We start from the raw sequence: 6,000 nt of genomic DNA, 5'->3' as shown, positions 1-6,000 counted from the left end.
GCGGCGCGGCGGGGGCGGGGCTATGCGCGCGCGTGGCACGGCGGGAGTTGTAGTCCTGGTTGGTGGCTGAGAGCGCCGCGCATGCGTGGGCCTGGCCGGGCTCTCCCGCCGGGCCTGGAAGGCGGCCGAGGCACGTCGACCCGCTGCCGCGACGCCGGGTTGTTTTTTATTATTTGCTGCAAAAGCCAAAAGCCAATCGGTTTCGCAACTGGCTGCAGAAGTCTCCAGATGTCGGGCGGCCTCCGAGAAGGTTCCTTCTGCCCGCATCTCCGCACCTGCCTGCCTGGGGTGGCGGTGGGGGGGGCGTCGGAATGATCCCCCAGGACTGCAAGGTCGGGGTGGGGTGCTTGGGCATAGACGCGGGTCAGACTCCTGAGCCCCGTGACCCGGGTCGGAAACTAGAACCGGTTCTGCAGCCTCGTGTGCGGTCACCTAAGAGCACGCCGTCACCTCCGCACCGGGCCCGGGTGCTCAACCCTTGCCTCCACCGCGTGGGTCCAGTCCTCTTGCCTGGGCACAGGCTGAGCCCTGCCCCTGTTGGCCCTCCACGTTATCCCTCCCTTCCCGAATTTCTTAACACAACCCTCAGCCTTCAGTGGTCCCCCACTGCCTCTGGCCAGCAAGTTCCTGACCTCCTCAACCTGCCCCTTACATGGTGGGCAGAAGTCGTGCGATGACTTTTTGACTGAGCCCTAGAGGAGCTGGGAAGAAGGGACCCTGTCTGCTGGATTCCACCTGTGCCCCTGGTCCAAGAAGGCAGGTACCGACCCATTCCTGTTGTGAAACGCCCTCAAGGCATCAAGTCTCTCTGCAAGCCTAGCTCCTGCTGCACTGTGAGCCCGCTATGAATATTTGATGAAACTGAAATATGATGCAGGAGAGACTAACGTGGAGACGTCAGGCGAAGTCACTGTTTATGTCACTTCCGAAGCATTAACCGATTTCAGCAAGGGTTACAGGACGGTTCTGCTGGGGGGTGGAGCGGAGAGGGGATGATGAGGGGTTGGAGGGGGGTGGTTGGGCCTCCTGGGTCCTGAGGACCTGGGCAGAGGGAAGTGGATGAAGGGCGGCTGGGTCAGCATGAGAAAGCACCGCCCCCCGCCAACTGAGCTTACAGGGAAGCTCAGACTAGGGCAGTCACATGTTCACAGAGGGCGTGACAAGGTTGGGGACCAAGCGCCAGGGCGAGTTAACAGTGACTGACCGCCATGTTTCCCTACTCCCCAGCTGTTAGGGGGGACGTTGTGACTTTGTGAAATTAACGTATGTGAGTGAAGACAGGGCAACTGATGGCCAGTGGAGGGTCAACAACAGAAACGGAAGTAGAGAAATTTATTACTCACAGGTCCCGGAGGAGGTACACCGCACGCCTGGAGGGGTCACGCAGGAGGTCTAGGCAGGGTGCGGAGAAGCGAGAGAGGCAGGTCCTGGGGCGTAGTCCTTTATCAGGATCCCTGGGTGGAGTGCTTTGGGGTTCCCAGACAAGGGCTGGATTGGTTAATTCAAGCCAAAAGAATAGGGTTTGCTCAGCCCTACGGGGGTCTTATCTCTAGGGCACTCAAGACATAGAGGCACTAGAAGGCAGGGGGGAGACTCTTGATCACAAGAGCATGTGTTTGCTGGTGAAGAGGCTGCTATCTAGGGTGTGCGGGTGTGTGAAGGGGCTCGAGTCCGTTTCAGGTCTCTGCAGGCAGTTGGCCAAACACAGTGGCTACCAGGCAGCAGAACGATGGAGTATCTTAATGAACTCTCATCAGGGAAATCCCATGGTGAGGCTGCCATGCTCAAGGCACACAGAGGGCCTGGCATAAGGCCCGGCTCTGAGGAGGTGCCAGTTCTGTTTTCTTCATCTCTGCACTGGCCTATTTGGCATCTGTTTCTCACAGGGCCAGCTATGTTAACTATATTTTTTGTATGTGCATGTGTGCTCAGTCGTGTCCGACTCTTTGCAACCTCATGGACTGTAGCCCACCAGGCTCCCCTGCCCGTAGAATTTTCCAGGCAAGAATACTGAAGTGGGCTGCCATTTCCTCCTCCAGGGGATCTTCCACACCCAGGGATGGAACCCACGTCTCCTGCATTGGCAGAAGGATTTTTACTGCTAGTGCCACCTGGGAAGCCTATTTTTGTGTGTGTATATTTGTATATATTTAATACTGACACTTTTTTTGGGGAGGGGGGCATGCTGTACAGGTTAGGATCTTAGTTCCCTGACCAGGGATTGAACCCTGGCCCTTGGCTGTGAAAGCTCAGAGTCCTAACCACTGGCCTGCCAGGGAATTTCCGTTATTTTTTGTATTCTTCTTTTTAAAAAAGTTATTATTATTATTATTATCTTTTGGCCACGCTGCATGGCATGTGGGATCCTAGTTCCCCAACCAGGGATCAAAGCCACAGCCCCTGTGTTGGCTGCTCAGAGTTGGAACCACTGGTAGTCCCTTCTTCTCTTTTTTAATATTTATTCATTTGACTGTGCCAGTCTTAGTTGTGGCACTCAGGATCTTTGATCTTTGTTGTGGCATGTGGGATCTAGTTCCCTGACCAGGGATTGAACCTGGGCCCCCTGCATTGAGAACTCAAGAGTCTTAGCCACTGGACCACCAGGAAGTCCTTATTTTTGGTATTCTTGTTGCTCTGGCACAAGGCTAGCCACTGGTGAGGGACAGCAAAGGGAGCCCATCTTTCACAAGCAAACCAGCCCACCCCCAACCAGCTCTCATCTAACCGTACATGCTCCCACCAAGCCCCAGGCCCACACGCCCTCCCAGACCTCCCACCCCGCCCTCTGCCCGGCTGACTCTTCCCAGCATGCCCTGGTCCTCTCCCACAGCTGGACCAGGCCAGCTCCTCGATGTTCTCCGTGGAAAGCATGGACCACAACCGCAACTATGGAGCAGGTTTTGCAGTCACCTGCTTGATGTTTGTCTCTAGAGCTGAGCCATGAGCCCAGTGAGGGCAGGGCTGTGGCTGCTTGTTTGGCCGGCTCTGCCATGTGCAGGAAGCATCTGTCGTTGCTGAATGAGCAGTGGGGTTGAGACTCAGCCTCGGTTTTCTCAGAACCAGGTGAGGCAGAACTCTGGGATTCTTGCCCCCATCTTCACCATTGCCCCACCAGGTCAAGTTCACAGGAACACAGGAAACATAGCTTTCCAACGTGGCCCTTCTCCCCCATCCCCTTAGCCAGCCCCACTGCCTGCAAAAATTGTCGGTTCATCCCCGCTTAGGTCTTTAAGCTTTTGTTGAACACAAGTTGGTGCTCAGCACTTGTGACCAGGTGCTTGACATTTTAAGAGTATTTATTGCTAGTTTCCCAATCCCAGGTGTAACCCATGCTCACAAAATATATACACACAAACATGCACACAAAACTAAAATCAACCATAACCCCTCACCCGAGGAAAACCGTGGTATTGTATTCTGGTATTTGCTTTTCTGATCTGATTTGGCCGCAGCTAGATAGTGCAAAGTTAAACAAGGTTTGGTTATATATCTTGAATAGGAGTAAGGCTTTATACAACCTGTCAAAACTGCAGAAATAGCAGGAATAAACCCACGAATCATTAAAAGCGTGTGTGTGTGTGCGCCTGCTCAGCGTGTCCAGCTCTTCGTGACCCTGTGGACTGTAGCCCTCCAGGCTCCTCTGTCCACGGGATTTCCCAGGCAAGAGTACTGGAGTGGGTTGCCATTTCCTACTCCAGGGGATCTTCCTGACCCAGGCATCAAACCTGTGTCTCTTGCATCGGTAGGTGGATTCTTTATCATTGCACCACATGGGAGCCCATGAATAGTTGAAGTGGTAACTGTTAATAGTAAAAATTGATTGTGCAAAAGACAGTTCTTGAACAAAGAGCTCGCAAAGCGTAACACAGAATAAGGCTCAGGGTGTGTTATTATAAAGCAGCTCAGACGGTGAGAGGCTGTATTCTTTGCTGTGATTGGTTATATTAATAATGTTGGGATTTTCTTAAGTGATAGGGAATTGGTTCCTTCACACCAACTCTGGGAAACAGTTTCAGCTATGCTTATGATTTCCAGAGGCAGAAGGAAGGAATGACCCCAGTCAAGCTACTCTTGCAAAATAAGCTACATTAAATTTTGTTTGTGTGGCTGAACTGTCACCAAACCAAACCTGAGTCTGTTTGTCTGAACGTAACAAAGCCAATCTACTGACACCAGGTTGTGGTGAAGGAAAATGGAGCGTTTATTGCAGGTGCCAAGCAAGAAATCCAGGACAAGCAGTGCTTAAAAGTCCTGAACTCCCCAAAGGCTTTCAGGGAAGGGTTTTTAAAGACAGGGTTGAGGGAGGGGGTCGTGCGATGCGTGATCAGCACTCCGACATTCTTCTGATTGGTTGGCGGTGAGGTATCAGGAGTCAACAGCATCAACCTGCCAGTTCTAACTGGCCTGGAGTCTGTGTGCTCATGGGCAGCAGACAGTTAACTTCTTCCACCTGGTGGGGATTTGGGTATCTGCAAAACAGCTCAAAGGACACAGCTCAGAATGTTAACTATAGCCCTGGAGGAGGAACTAAAGGTCCTTGACTTTAATAGCTAAACTATTATTTTGTCTTGCTTGACTGTTTTTCTTTCTGCATTTTCTCACTTCTCTGATTTAATGTACTCTTTAGAACTTGGGGTTCCCTTGTGGCTCAGCTGGTAAAGAATCCGCCTGTAATTGGGAGACCTGGGTTTGCTCCCTGAGTTGGGAAGATCCCCTGGAGAAGGGAAAGGCTACCCACTCCAGTATTCTAACCTGGAGAATTCCATAGACTGTACAGTCCATGCGGTGGCAAAGAGTTGGACACAACTGAGTGACTTTCACTCACATAGGACTTGGGGAAGGCCTAGGATGCTAGTGGTTTTTCTGCAGACAAGAGGCAGGTGGAGGACATGGCGGGGGGGGGGGGGGGTTGGGGTCTGTTCTGGGAAGGCCCCATAGGGTCCTGCTTGGTTACAAAACTGGTTTTGTCTACCCAGGGAACGTTCAAGGCTGGCCTTCATTTGTTTTTTATTTTAACAAACCCATTTTCTTGATGGGGAAATTGAGAAGCAGAGAGATGACATGGTTCACCCAAGGCTTGTGGCTGCCAATGGACCTCCAGTCAAGAGAGCCGAGACAGCACGCTCACACACATACACGCTCCAGACATGGAGGAAGGCGTTGTCCGCCAAGACAAGAAAGGGAAATACGGTATCCAGGCCTTGGGAGAAGGCTCTCATTGCCAATGGTTGAAGCAGAGTTGCCCATGACAGGGCCAGAACCCAGTTGTGCCTTGGGGGCTGGGAGTCAGAGTCACAGCCCCACGCACGGTAGCAGGTTCTAGAACTGGCCCTCTGCATATGGCTGGAGACTGAAAGGGACTGGTGCTTTTGTGAGACTGAAGCAAGCCACTACCCCAATGACTCTGGCAGAGTCCTCCCGCAGGAAGTGGAACGGGCCTTCCACGTGGTGCAGAAATGCCAAGTGGAGAAACAAAAGATGGTTCGCTGGAGGAGCCACCTGACTCGTGTTGCAGGCGCACGTGTGGCTCACGCAGGGCACCTTTGGAAGTTTACTTCTGCTGACCGTGAGCTCGTGATGATGCGGAGGCCCGCGAGGAGACCTGCCTCTTGTACGATAGCAGGTGCGGCAAATGGGCCGATTCGTATCTGAGAAACTAGACATATTACCACAATTTGAAAAGAATTTAAAACCAGGTCTATACAAGTGTTTGCAAACATGGCAACCAAATGCAGCATGTAATCTTGGCCTAGATTCTGTCCTGGCCAAAAAAAAACACACTAGAGAAGACAGGAAAGTCTGGTGTGCTGCAGTCCATGGGGTCTCTGAGTTTGAAATTACTTTCCAATAAAAAGTTTCAAAAACCATTTGAGGAGAAAGCACATGGACTAGAGACTTCTTGTTCAGTCACTCAGTCATGTCCAACTCTTCACGACCCCATGGACTGCAGCATATCAGGCTTTTCTGTCCTTCACTATCTCCCAGAGTGTGCTCAAATTC

This window comes from Cervus elaphus, chromosome 11, assembly GCF_910594005.1.
Source record: "Cervus elaphus chromosome 11, mCerEla1.1, whole genome shotgun sequence".
In the NCBI taxonomy this organism is placed as follows: domain Eukaryota; kingdom Metazoa; phylum Chordata; class Mammalia; order Artiodactyla; family Cervidae; genus Cervus; species Cervus elaphus.
Note: the sequence above shows the minus strand (reverse complement) of the source record.